Source organism: Sarcophilus harrisii, chromosome 1 (genome assembly GCF_902635505.1).
Source record: "Sarcophilus harrisii chromosome 1, mSarHar1.11, whole genome shotgun sequence".
Lineage (NCBI taxonomy): Eukaryota > Metazoa > Chordata > Mammalia > Dasyuromorphia > Dasyuridae > Sarcophilus > Sarcophilus harrisii.
Window position 1 is genome coordinate 238,796,907 of NC_045426.1, and position 15,449 is coordinate 238,812,355.

The window sequence follows — 15,449 nt, forward strand, 5'->3', positions numbered from 1 at the left end:
TTAGAGGGAAGGGGAAATCAGGAGAGATCTTTTTCCTCATACTTTTCATAAAATTCCAAGCTGCTGGTCAGAATTAAATTATTGGATATTCCAATATGTGTCTCAAATTTTGAGCCTTTAAAATGCAACCTGTGAATTTGGGGGATTAAAAAAATAATGTATTTATTAAATAAAGGCTTTACCATGAAATCTTTTAATAAACTTGCTATGTCTCAATAAGGTCTCCAAAGTACTTATTTCTTGCATCTAAAGCTATAGAAAGTACAAGTGATAAATGAGTTGTTGTGTTTTGTTTGGATTAGGTGGTCACTGGGTCCTTTCCAACTCCCAAATTCTGTGATTCTAATTCTTCTCAGTTGAATTACATAAACTGTAAACCAGCAAGTCATTTATTATCTTCGTAAAATTACGGAATTGAACTATATGTCCTTTGTGGTAATCCCTTCCAACTCTAAGATAAATGATCATAGACTTTTTTTTTTTTTTTTTTTTTTAAGGAGAATTGCTCCATATTTCCTAGATTTACAATACTCCCTTTCCAATTTGATCTAGTCATTGCAAAGAACTTCCATTCTAAATCAGGATAAAATTAAACTAATAGCTATGCTATGAACCAAATTTGCCATAACAAAAACGCACTCATGCTTTGATATTTCTTTAATAATTTATGTCAAGTTTTTGAAATTTTCTTCTGTTACACTTGTGCTAAGGCTTTAAATAGAAAAAAAAATCTTAGAAGAATATTATTCATAAATTTGAATACATATAAATTTTTGTTTTCCTTTTTGTAAAAATCATACAATTAAATCAATCAATTAGCAAGCATTTAAGTGTTTATGTGACAGGCACTCTGCTAGACACTGTATTCTTCAGATATTTTTAGGAGGATATTGTTTTTTTGCTTAGGAGTTTAAATACTATTTTAATTTTTTCCTTTTCCTTTTTTTATTTTTTAATATAATATTTTATTTCCCCCCAATTGCATGCTAAAACAAATCTTTTAACTTTTAAAAAAAAGTTTTGAGTAACAAATTTTATCCTTCTTTTTCTCCCCTCCCATCTCCCTGAAACAGTAAGCAATCTGTTATAGTTTATACATGTGCAATCATGTAAAACATTTCCATATTAGTCATTTTGTACAAGAAGGAAAGTCAGTAGGAAATAGATAAGCATAAGAGCTTTGAAAACATATTAAATTTATTATATACCCTTTTTAAAAAGGCAAGCTGTATCTAACATAGAACCAGTTTCACATACAATCTTCCTTTCTATTTTGTAAATGAAAAATTTCACTTTTTTTGTTGAATTGTCTTAAATCACTGTATTGCTAAAAATAGCCAAATCATTCACAATTCATCAAAAAATGTTGCTGTTACTGTGTACAATGTTTTCTTGGTTCTACTCACTTTGCTTATTTATCAGTTCTTATAAGTCTTTACAGGTTTTTCTGAAATCATCTTGCTTGTCATTTCTTGCAGTACAATAAGATTTCATCACAATATATATCACGTCTTGAAAAGGATGCATTTACTATTTCTGCTTTTCTGCATTTATTAATGAACTTTTCATGTTCTAATACATAGTTAATTTTTGTATGGGTGTCATATACCACTGAGAAAATTACATATTTATTTCTATTCCCATTCATTTTTTTCCAGAGATCTATCATATCTAACTTTTCCAGAATTTTGTTTACCTCCTTAACTTCTTTCTTGTTTATTTTTTTAGTTAGATTTATTATGTCTTGATGTCTCCTAGAGACACTGAAAAAATGGAAAAACTTCTATTTGTTCAATTCTAAGTTTCATAAAATTATTTTCTTCAATGAACTTTTGAACTTCCTTTTCCATTTGGCCAATTTTATTTTTAAGGAGTTATTTTCTTTGGTACATTTTTGTATATCTATCTTTTTTCATGTGGTTGACTCTTTTAAAAAATGATTCTCTCACATTATTCTTATTTCTTTTCCTTTTTACTTCTCTAATTTGCTTTTTAAAATCTTTTTTGGGCCTGAAACCAAACTTGTCTTTGAGATTTCGCTTGTAGCCATTTTGACAATTGTCTTCTTCTAAATTTGTGCCTTGGTTCTCCCTATCATACAGTAACTTTCTATAATAAAATTTAAAAAAAATTGTTATTAGGTTTTGCTCATTTTTCTTCCTATTTTGTGACTTGGTATTTATATATCAGAGTTGGACTCTGGTCCTGCACTTTCACAAGCTTCTTTTGCTGAGGCTCAGGATGTTGCTGGCTTTCACTGGACTTCAGGGCCTAGGTACTAACTTACCCTGTAGGGGAATCCTTTCTCCTAGCTTTTCCCTCAGTATGGGGCTCCAGATGAAGGGCTTTACTTTGTGTTGATATGGAAACAGTGCCTCTCTGTTATCTGGCTCTTGGAAAAGGGTCTTGCTTTTGGTCAGCCCCACGGGTGTAATCTTGCTTCAAACATGCCCTGGGGTTGGGGCTTCACCACTGGTCAGCAACTAAGCCTTGTTGGTGGTCTTTGCTAGGGATGGGGCTGCTGAGGTAAAACTGTTGTGCTGAAGACTGCTGGCTTGCCTGGGGAGGGAAGAGAGCTGCTGGACATTGCAAGGGGGCAGATTCTCATTGGTGGATTGTGCCCTGCTGTTGCTGCTACTGTTGCTCTTGCTGATGATATCTGAGCTAAACTTGTATGACCTATATTGCTTGCTGTCTTGAGGTGATGGTGGTAGTGATGGTGTGAACTGAAGCTCAAAATTTTACCAAAATGAATGTTGAAAACTATTTTTACATGTAACTAGAAAACTACAACATACTATTGAAATTTTTTTAAAAAGTTTCCTGAAGTAAATATCAGCATTCACTACAAGTTAATATGAATTTTATTTTAAAAAGTCTAAAATAATAAAATACATTTTATTTTGATAATTCATTTTGTTCATAAAGTCATACTTCACTATTTCATTGGAATCTGCAGGTAATATAATGTTTTTGAATGTCATTCCAGTTAAGTAGAAGTTCTGGTTGGTTGCTAGAAGAGTTTCAAGAAAGGTCAGGCTTTGTTTACATTCATAGGACTAACTGCTAAATACAAAGATCTTCTTCACCATTAGATACTTGTAGGTAAATGCCTACAAGTCACTTGTGGATAAAATTTTAAGATAAGGCAATTCATGAAAGATAAAATCTGTGATAGAAATAATTTCATTTTGAGGGGTAGATTTTTAAGGTATTTGCAAGAGAGGAAGGTCTTATAAAAAAAAAAAAAGGAAGAAGGAAAAAAAAAGGTAGCTAAATAATTGCTGATTTATATATCTACTTGGTATTCCATAGGATACTTCATTCTTTTTATTGTTCAGTTGTTTAATATTCCATTTGGGATTTTTTTTTTTTTTTGGCAAAGGTACTGAAGTGTTTTGCCATTTCCTTCTCTGATTCATTCTACATATGAGGAAACTGAGGTAAACAGGTTTAAGTGACTTACCTGGGGTCACACTGTTATGAAGTAACAGGAAGATAGATTTGAACTGAGAAAGATGAGTGTCCTGACTTCAGAACAGATGCCCTACCCACTGTTTTGCCTATACCTCATTTATATCAACATACAAATGACTCCAAGTGGAAAGAATATTGATCCCTATTTTCTTTATTGATAGTTGACTACAAAAAAGCATTTGATCTGAGTGACCAAATTTTGCCTTAAAATTTTCACTTATTAAGGTGTCTCCTATACATGTGTCAAAACAATACAGTACAAGAATCCTTAAAAGAATAACAGAGATAACTTTGTTCAGTATTGATTATTGTATTATCTAATTGAACAATGAATATTTATTAATTACTTATACAGAAGATTAAAAGAAAAAGCAATATCTATCCTCATATTTATAGCTCATATAAGTGAATAGAAAATGCATACGAAATAAACAAAAAGTAATTTTGTGGAAATTGAGATGATCAGTAAAGGGGTCATTTGTAGTGGGCACGTGAACTAAGATTTGATGAAATTAGTGATTATTAGATGTTGGAATCTTTACAAAGTGTTAAGTCATTAGAATTGATAGAGACAATAATTATCTAATTTAGCATGGTTCAGTATGATTAATCTGATCCAAAAGCAGATGTTATGGGCCAGAACTTGAAACAAGGTACTAAGTGGAATTGAGGAGACAATGGTTAAATCTAGTTTAGAAATGATTTAATCCTACAACAAATAATGGTTTCCCAGTGATGTAATGATTGGTGTATACTCAGTGTACTGTATATAAGCAAGAAGTTCTCAGGGCCAGGCATAGAAGCCCACTCTCGGAGGTAGAGACAGATTCATTCCATATTCCACCTTTGTGCTAGCTGGAGACATTCGGAGGGAGCTAAGGGCTGAAGCTCAAGACTTTGAAGGACACAATAAAGGACTGGATTTTAACTCCTGGCTGCATTTGGAGTGATTATTACTTTGAACTCCAAAAACTAGTTCCTCCAGAAAAGGCTGCCTCCAGAAAACCTCCCCAAGAAACCTGCTCCCAGAGAACAATCATATTATACAAAAGAAAAGAACACCACATTTTGGCGCCCAATGTGGCGTCCACTTTGGACTCTTTGGCATCTGAACGTGGGACTGACAGAATCCTGATTTCAGTGGAAAAGCCTCCGATCCTGATTTCAGTGGAAAAACCTCTGATCCTGATTCCAGTGGAAAAGTCTCCTCAACCCAGAAATTAGAGTGAGTACAACAAAGAAATTTTGTTAAAAGAGTGAAAATAGAATTTCAGCTAAGATGGGACAGATGTTTAGAAAACAGCCTTCTGTTTCTGTTCAGGGAAAATGTTTAGAGAGCATTGTCAAGGTTATGAAAAGCAAGGTTTGATTATAATTTTGGAGCAGATCACTGAACTTTTAGAAATTGTAAAGTACATATGTCCTTGGTTCTCTATGGGAAAAGAATTGGATCCAAATGAGTGGAAATTAGTAGGAGAGCAACGAGGTGAATACTACAATTCTAATCCAAACTCAATGGAGTGGAAATTAGTAGAAGAGGATCTTTGTCAATTCTGCAATAAAAATGGACCTGACTCAATTCCCAAAGACACACTTAATACATACAATTCAATACAACTGGCTATAAGAAATTATATAAGTGTTAGAATGAAGAAAAAGAAGAAAGAGCAGGAAGGGGAGGTGCCAACTAAAGTAGGTGAAAAGGAGGAAGAATCAGATAAGAATGGAGTTAAGTACAATTTTGAGTGTGATACTTCACAGCAGGAGAAATTAGATCATTCCACATTTCATGACCCTCCCCCCTCAAGTAATCCTTCATGGGTGGAAGAAGAAGGAGGAGGGGGAGAGGCAGAAACACAATCAGCATCTCCTGTGAAGCAGAATATGACAAGATTAGAAAAGGCATTAATTAAGGCAAAAAATGAAGAGAAGATGTATCTGATTTTATAAATGCATATCCTGTGATTGAAGAGCTTGACTTTTCAGGTCAAAAAGGGAGAAGATACACTCCTTTTAATTTGGAAAAAATTAAGGATTTGAAAAAAGGGTTACACTCTTTATGGGGCTACATCCTCTTATGTTAAAATGTTACTAGATAATTTGTCTTATGAAATCTTAACCCCAAATGATTGGAAATCCATAGCTAGGACATGTTTAGAACCTGGACAAAATTTTTTGTGGCTTTCGGAGTTTCATGAATTATATAGGATTCAAGCCCAATCCAATAGGCAAACATGAGCTATTGTACAAATAGTTTTTGACCAACTAGTTGGTGAAGATCAGTGTGGAGAGAATTCAGAACAGATTTATTATCATCCCATACCAGTGTATGAGCAAATTTCTAAGGCTGCAACAAAAGCTTGGGGTTCCCTCCCAGGACAAAAAGATTGAGGGGAAGCTTTCACAAAAATAGAGCAAGGTCCCAATGAACCTTTTGCTGATTTTGTGGGACGTTTGCAAACATCTGTAACAAGAACCATTGGAGATAATGCAGCCACAGAAATAATGACCAGACATCTGGCTAAGGAAAATGCCAATGAGGTTTGCAAAAGAATTATATGGGAACTAGACAAAGATGCTCCTTTAGAGGAGATGTTTTCAGTGTGGAAAAGTTGGACATTTGAGAGCTCATTGTAGATATGGAGATAGAGTGAGAAGACAGAATGAGAGAAGACCTAAAGCCCCACGTTCAAAATGCAACTGAGGCTTCCACTGGGCCTTGGAATGTAGATTGACCCAGAGAAATGAGAGGCAGAGCCCAGTTCCAAGATATCAATCAAAAGACAGGTGGAGCATGATGGCAGCTGAGGTTACACCCAGAGAGTCTGATGTGATCAATCAGCCTAAAAGCAATCACATGACAGAAAGAAATTACAGTTGGGGAGAATACAGGCTTTTTAACTCAACAGGGCAGTGTCCAGTGCAAGCAACTCCAATGTAATTGCCAGTTGATAAGGAGAAATCCCAAAAGTGGTAAATAGAAGGGAATTAGATCGGTTAACTGCTTGGGGAAGAGGGTTTGCTTGTATTTCTACAGATGGAGAAGGAATCAGATGGGTGCCAATGAGCCATATTTACCTTGTCCATCAGAGAGAAACAGAAAGAAAAAAACCTCAAAACAAAGGAGAAGATTTAAGAAACATTTGACACTGAAAGAGCATGGCTGACAATGAGACTGTCAAAAGAACTTTAAAAGCTTCAGGAATCATTGGATTCTCTATTACAAGATGAGAATTTCTAGGACTTGAAAACCTGCTTCCCTGAGATGAAAAATTGTTGATGAGACTATTGCAGTACTTCAAAGCTTACAGGAATTATTGGATTCCTGGCACATGAATTAATGGACAATGGATTCCTTTTGGACTATTTCTAGGACTTATGGACATGTATAAATTCTCATGTTGATTCATGTTATTTGTTACATTAATACTAGCCTGTGTTATATTGCTATGTGCTTATGTAATTATGTATAATGCCTCCCATATTGATGGATTTATGTATACCTGTTTCAAATGAGCTCCTTCAGAAACCCGCTAATCTGATTTGATTTCCCATTTCCTTTGGTGTTTTCATCTCCCTTCCTGAGATGAGAATGTGACCACCTTCTTTTTATGGTGTTTTCACTTCTTTTTTGAGCAGTCAGGGAAGGCGTGATCACCTTCTTTTTGGGGTTCTCACCTCCTTGAGAAGTCAGGAAGGTCCATTATTAATCAGAGAAATGCAAATTAAGACAACTCTAAGATACCACTACACACCTGTCAGATTGGCTAGAATGACAGGGAAAGATAAAGCAGAATGTTGGAGGGGATGTGGGAAAACAGGGACACTGATACATTGTTGGTGGAATTGTGAACACAACCAGTCATTCTGGAGAGCAATTTGGAATTATGCCCAAAAAAGTTATCAAACTGTGTATACCCTTTGATCCAGCAGTGTTTCTACTGGGCTTATACCCCAAAGAGATACTAAAGAAGGGAAGGGGACCCATATGTGCCAAAATGTTTGTGGCAGCCCTGTTTGTAGTAACTAGAAGTAGGAAAATGAATGGATGCCCATCAATTGGAGAATGGTTGAGTAAATTGTGGTATATGAGAAGTCAGGGATGTCATGACCACCTTATATTCTAAATCAAAAGAAAGCAGGAGATGTTGGAATCCTTACAAAGTTTTAAGTCATTAGAATTGATAGAGACAATAATTTATCTAATTTAGCATGGTTCAGTATGATTGATCTGATCCTACAAGGAGATGTTATGGGCCAGAACTTGAAACAAGGTACTAAGTGGAATTGAGGAGACAATGGTTAAATCTAGTTTAGAATTGATTTAATCCTACAACAAATAATGGTTTCCCAGTGATGTAATGATTGGTAATGATACTCAGTGTCAGCATATAAGCAAAAAGCTCTCAGGGCCAGGCACAGACGCCCATTCTCAGGGGCAGAGACAGATTCATTCCATATTCCACCTTTGTGCTGGCTGGAGACATTAGGAGGGAGCTAGGGGCTGAAGCTCAAGACTTTGAAGGACACAATAAAGGACTGGATTTTAATTCCTGGCTGCATTTGGAGTGATTATTACTTTGAACTGAAACTAAGGCTGCCTCCAGAAAACCTCCCCAAGAAACCTGCTCCCAGAGAACAATCATATTATACAAAAGAATAGAACATCACAATTAACAAGTAGAGATGAGTAAAAATTATTTTCAGTCTTGGCAGACGCCTATGAAAAGTAATAAAAATGGTAGATGAGATGTTGTGTAGTTTACCTGGATTAGAATATAAGGAAAAAAGGAGTAAAGTGCTATAAACCTGGAAAGGTAGGCAAGAGTCAGATTACAAAGAATTGTAAAAGATAAACTGGTGGGGGGTGGGAGTGGGGTGAAGGGTGTGTGTGTGTATTTTATCCCAGAAGTAATAGGAAAGCACTGAAGCTTTTTGAAAAGGAGAGTGATGTGGTGTAGTGAATATCATCACTTTTGGTTGCATGAAGATGGATTGAAGAAAGTAGATATTTGTGGAAAAGAGAACTTGTCAAGGGGGTTATTAAAATAATTTTAGGAGAGAAGAGATAAAGCATGGACTAAAGTCTTGACCATGTGATTGGTGAGAAGGGAATGAATAAATATATTGAGAGACATGAAGGTGGAATAGATAAGATATGACAACTAACTGGATTTAGGAAAGAAAGGGAGAATGTGGAGTTGAAGATGAGTTTAAGGTTTTTTTACACCAATAAAATGGTGTAATTCCTATAGAATTAGATAAATTCAGAGGAAGGGTGTTTGGGTAGAAAGAAAATCAATTTTGTTTTAACACATTAAGTCTGAGATTCAGATTTAAGATCTAATTGAAAATGTCTAATTGGAAGTTGGTGATAGACTAGAATTCAGGAGAGACTAGGACTGGATAAGAATTGTGTATATGTGTATAGATCTGATCTATGTGATCAGATAATTAAATGAATGTTTGCTGATGATATCATTTCAATGAATACACAGTTGCTGACGAGATCACTTCAAGAGAGGACAGAAAGAAAAAGAGAGCAGCTAAGTGGTTCAGTGGACAGTATTTTGGTCCTGGAATCAGGAAGACCCAAGTTCAAATCCTGGTCACTTCACACTTCATAGCTGTATAATCTTGGGTAAATCAGTTAATGTTTTTTGCTTCAATTTACTTATCTGTAAAATGAGCTGAAGAAGGAAATGGCACTCTAGTTAATCTTTGCCATGAAAATCCTAAATGGAGTCATGAAGAGTTGGGAATGACTAAAATGATTGAATAACAACAGAGAAAAAAGGGTCTTGGAGATTTGACTTACATAGGGGGAAAAAAAGTAAGATTATCAAGCATTTAGAAAACAACGGATAGGTGGCATATACTTGGGACACAAAGACATAGGGCTTACATTTTGTCAGAGGAGATATGTATAGACTATACGTACAATTCATTTCTATACAAACTACATACAAAACTAATGTAAAGGTAAATTTGAGGGAAGGTACTAACAACTATGGAAATTAGGAAAGGCTTCTGGTATTTAGTTCTTGAGTTAAGCTTTGCAGGCAATTAGGGATTCTAAGAGGTAAATGTAATGTTCTTGTTTGGTTTTCTGGAGGTCTTGGGAGCAGCCTTTGTTTCAGTAATCACCACAAGAATAGCCAGTCCAAATCTTTTATCAAATCTTCACAATCTAGTTTCCTTGCCTGGGACCCAGGCTGGCTTTCTTAAAGGCCTTCTGGATTCTTGATTTCAGTGGGAAGAGCAGGAGGACAAGCTAGCCACCACTAGGCTGATGAAGATGGAATGAATCTGTTTCTCCTTGGCTCTGAGAGCTTGAGCTCCCACCTCCAGTCCATTTGTCTTCTCTGGCTCTGGCTCTGAGTTTCTTGGCCCCCAGGAGAGCCATCAAGAGCCTGACTGAAGATGGAATGAATGTGTCTCTGGGTCCTTTCTGAATCTGTGTCTGGCCCTTCTGAGTCTCTCTCGAAGCCCTTCTAAGTCTGTCTCTGCTTTAACAGGCCTTGGTCTCAGTGGGGGAAGTGCAAGAGGCCAGGCCAGCCATGGTGCTGTGAGATGGAGTGAATGAATCTGGCTCTGAGTCTGAGTCCCAGCTTATATGCTCTACACTGAGTATAAATCAATCATTATATCACTAGGAAACCATGATTTGTTGTAAGAGTAAATCAATCATACTGAACTTAGAGAACTATTAAGCACCATGCTAAACAAGATAACCATTGTCTTTATCGATTCCACTGACTGACACTTTGTAAGAATTCTTGTTTCAGAGTTCAGGCAAAAGTAAAGGAGAAATATAGTTCAAGCATGAGGGATGGATAGCATAGAGTAGAAGATGGAATATCACAGACAAGGAATTGAAAGAATGCAAGTTGGACTGTACCCTTCAATCATTGGTCAGTCAATAAGCATTTATTAAACACTTATTTGAACTGTGTGTGGGACAGATTATGTTCAATAAGACTAGAAAAGTAGATTGGGGTTAGGTTGTCATTGAATGCCTCCCAATTTTTTTTTCTTAAAATTTTTAACTCGACAAAAAAATGAAATTTTTCATTTATAAAGTAGAAGAAAAGGGAATGGTATATGAAACTATGAGTCTATATTTCCTATAGTTTGCCTTTTTTTAAAAAAAAAAGGAATATAATAAATTTAACATGTTTTCAGAGCTTATCTATCTCCTACTTACTTTCCCTCTATTGTCATCAAAAATGTTTGAACGAAGGTGATTGAGAGAGACCACAGTAGCCTGTAGGCCCTAACCATCTTCCTGCCAAGCCTACTTAAATGGCTCCCTTCCCTTGATCTACCCCACCTACAATTTTTACCACTGGTTTTGGAACAATAAAGGTCAGCTAGGTGGTACAGTGGATAGAGTACTTCCTTTCGAATTAAGAAGACTTATCTTCATGATTTCAAATATGACTTCAGACACTTACCAGCTGTGATAACCCTTAACTTTGTTTGCCTCAGATCCTCATGTTGTAAGAAAAGTAGGAGAAGGAAATGGAAAACCACTCCAGTACTTTTGCCAAAAACAAAACAAAACAAAACAAATAAAAAGACTGTAGAACAACAATTAATAATCACACCAATGATACCATAGCTTCAGGAAAAGTCTGAAAAAATTGAATGGCCTCTGACTCCACTCAAGATTCTTGTCATTTTCAAAACACCCTTCCTTAGCTACCATTTTTCTTTCTTTATTAGAATGTAAGCTTCTTAAGAGAAAAGACTATCTCACTTTTGAATTTATATCCCTAGCTCTTATGATAGTCCATCGTACATGACAAGAGCTTAATAAATTTCTTACATAGGGGAATGACCTGGAGTTACATGTTACAAAAATCATTTCAGCTGTAGTTTGGAGAAGGTATTAAAAAGAATAGTGACGAGGCAGAGAGGTCAATAAAGAAGTTATTGTAAAGACCTATGTAGAGTTAGTAAGGATCTTGACTAGGAAGTTGGTTCTGAAAATGGAGAGGAATGAATGATATTATAGAACAGACACAAAAGAGCAAAGATAGCCAAATATCTCCTGATCAACGCTTTCTGTGTCCATAATGCGGATATGGAGTGGTGATAATCACCATGATATATTGGAGAGTAAAGAACCATCCTTTATTTCTCACTGAAAATATTTTGCCACGTGATTTGCAGACAAGAGGTTCATTGAAGAGGAAGCTAGGCTTGGAGTCAGGAAGACTCACTTCCTGAGTTTAGAATCAGCCTCAGATACTTACTAGATCTGTAATTCTGGGCAAGTCACTTAACCCTGTTTGTCTCAGTTTCCTCATCTGTAAAATGAGCTGGAGAAGGAAATGGCAACCCACTCCTGTATCTTTGCTAAGAAAAGCCCTAATGGAGTCACACAAAGAGTTGGACATGACTGAATCACAACATGATACTATAGAGATAAAATAGAAAAGATATGGTAACTGATTGGCTATGTGGGAGTGAGGAAAAGTGAAGAATTAACAATAAGATTGATGTTGTATGGACCAAGTAACTGGAGAAATGGTGGTACTCTTGATAAAAATGAGAAAGTTTGGAAGAAGAATAAATTTGGAAAGATTAGGGGGGAAGGAAAAATTGATGAAAAATATCTTTTGTCCAGAATACAAAACTGGGTTAAATGGACAATCTATATTGCTTATTTCTCTGTATATAATGCAGGAATATTTTAGACATTACAAATAGACAATAAACTGTCTCCAGAATTGAATAGGATGCAAATAATGAGCTGGATAGCTTTTGAGAAATTATAAAATCCTTTTAATGAAGCCAAATGAGGGCTCACAAGTTCCTCAGGTTATACCCTTCTAAAGGTGCCTATTTGCTTAAAGTCAGGAAAGAACAAACAAAAAAGTACCTCCTGACTCATACTATATTATTGGTAGGGATTATCATGACATGATATTGAAGAGTATAGAACCATCCTATGTTTCTCATTGAAATTATCTTGCAACATGAGGGGTTGTACAAGAGGTTCTTTCTGAATAATCAGTTCTGAGTCAGCAGATAATTAGACTACCAGTGATACATCACTAGAAAAAGGCACATCAGAGCTCTTACATAGTTGATCAAAAGCAAGTAGACATTGTCTATACATGTTCTATATAATCAGTAGCAGCCTGGTAATATTATGGGTAGAAAGCTAGATTTAGAGGCAGGAAGACCTGAATTCAAATTCTCGCTCAGACATTTGTTAGCTACATGATTGTGAATCACTTAACCTCTCTGTCTCAATTTCCTCATTTGTAAAAATGAAGTTCATAGTAGCACCTGTCTATTACTTTCAAAAACCCACTTTCTAATTTCAGTATTCTAGTGTTTGAAGAACTGAAGTTAAAGATTATCTAAAAGGCAAAGGAGAAAAATATTGTAGTAACAATACATTACAAACAAGATACATTACAAATAAGGAATTTCTCAGAAGCATTTTAATGGATGTTATCAAGGAAATATTTCATCAAAAAAGAAAATGCATCAGTCACCTATCAAGACTGAGAGATAAACTATGAACAGTGCACATGCTCATTGGTATCCTTATCATGTTATAAAAATACAAGGAAGGCCCTTAACATTTTGGGTGGATCCCCTCTGGTAAACATAGAAGAGAATATGGATGAGATAAAAAAGAATGGAATTCCATTCTTCATCCATAACATTTGGAGGAAACCACAGATCCATGGTAGTATTATAATAATTCATTCTATTAGTTTAAAAGTGCATTTAAAAACTTGCTTTGTTTTTGAATTCTATAAAACTAATCCATGGGTTCTATATATTATCAGAGGAAACGGTGGTATGGCAGTGGTAAAAAGCATATTACTAATTTAGGAATCATAAGACCTGGGCTCAAATCCTACCCCTTGTGTTTGTTCTTTGTGTGACTTTAGGCAAGTTCCTTCACTTCTGTGGGCCTCAGTTTTGTCATCTCTCTTCTAGCTTTAGGAGTTAGTTCCTACGGATATGACTACAGAGATAACTATATTATATACATATATATTTTTAAATTATAACAATTCAATGAGTCATAAAAACCTGGTGGTATATTCATCATTATAATGCAGAGTGCCTTTAGCAGGATTCAAATGGAAGAGATAAGGTATTCTAAAGATTCCTGTTGGCTGATACTGTATTTCAAACTATTTTCACCAAGCCCCATAATACTATAAAGCTTTTTAAAATGAGATTCACACCCACTCAAAAGATATTTCCTAATGATTCGTAGAGGTAAAAATGAATGAAAGTATACTGTGAGTTATCTAAATTTTGGATAGACAAACAAGGTTTGTCTAAAATTGAATAGGAAGAAAGCAAAGTGAATTGCTTTTGGGAAACTATAATGCTTTCAATTATTTCAACCTGATGCAAAAACCTGTATTTTTATCTCTTAGAAGTACTATATGGCTACAAATCATGAACTATGATAGTTTGTGAAAGAATTGCTCCAAAGGGCAATAGAGTGACACCCTGTGAGCAAATATAGGCTATGTGAAAAAGTAGAATAAATGGCATTATCTAAGAAATAAATGATAGGTAATAGAGGTTCTAACTATGGGCCAGTTCTATAGTGACTATTTGATAACTAATTCTAATACTTCACCAGCACTGTGAAATTTTTAGCCTATATGTAATCAAGTTTTTCTGTATACATAAGAGAACTGAAGAATTAGAGGTCATGGTATGGAAGAAGGCAAAAAGAGAGACTGATAATCTACCAATTTGTCATTTGGCAGGCCTGGCAAACAGATCCATTTTTTGCAACTGTGATTCAATATAAAACACATGAACATATACTTAAGGGTAGGGAAGGGGAAAAACATAATTATGGGGAAATAGGAAATATTGGGGGGGGGGAGTCAGAGGAGTTAATTTTAGTCTCCCAGATCTTCACTGATTATTCTTAGAAAACTTCATAAAGAAGGTAGGTGAAGACAATTACACAGACTCACTTTTGTAATTACTGTCTCAGTTTAGAATTGTAAGATCTAGAATTAAAAGAAATCCGGGAGTCCATTTATTTCCATACTCTATAGATGATATAGATGATGAAACTGGGATGCAGGGATGCAAGTAGTAAGATAAAAAAGGTGGTGTCTGAGTTAGGATTAGAATCCAGGCTCTTTGACTCCAAAATCCATTTATTTCTTTCCACTAAATGTTCTCCTTGGTTGTGAAGTGTGCAAAGAGGAAAAAGAGATCCAAAATACTAATTTGAGCAAAGTGAGAAGAATCAAAAAGAAATGAAAATGTTACATTAGAAAATAGAGTAGACTGGTACAAAGAATGCACTCAGTAAGGAATAGGTTTTGTGATCATGGCATTAAATTTAATTTGGCAAGCAGGGAGTAAATAAAAACAAATTTCAGTTCAAAAATTTGAAAATTTCTTTCTCCTTTAATAGAGAAACGTGGCATGTCTCCCATCCCTATTCTTCATAATGTAATATAATGGGTAATCATTTCAATTTGTTAATAACTACATCTGATATATGAAGAAGTTATAGAATTTTGTCAATTCATTCTCAGCATACAAAGTAATTTTTCACTAAAAAAATATTTGGAAAGTATTTGGTATTCATTAATAGGAAAAGTATTAAGTAATCATAGTTTGCATATATTGCTTTAGAATTTATAAATAACTTCCCTCACAAACCTGTGGGGAGGTATCCCTATAGTAAAGTCAAAACAGACCCAAAAGATTATATGGCTAGTAAGAAGTGGAAGTGAGAATCAATCCAGATCTTCCTATTTTAGTTCTATTCCTCTTTCCATAGAGTGCATAGTCTGTTTTGGTAGCTGAACCAATAATAATATGCTAAATGAAGGTAGGAAAAAACATTGAATTAGTTATGTAAATATGCCTCAGAACCAAGGCAATTAGCTAGTTTGATAAATATTGTATTAAACAAATGGAATAAAGACAGAAGATACCTTTTTTAGGTA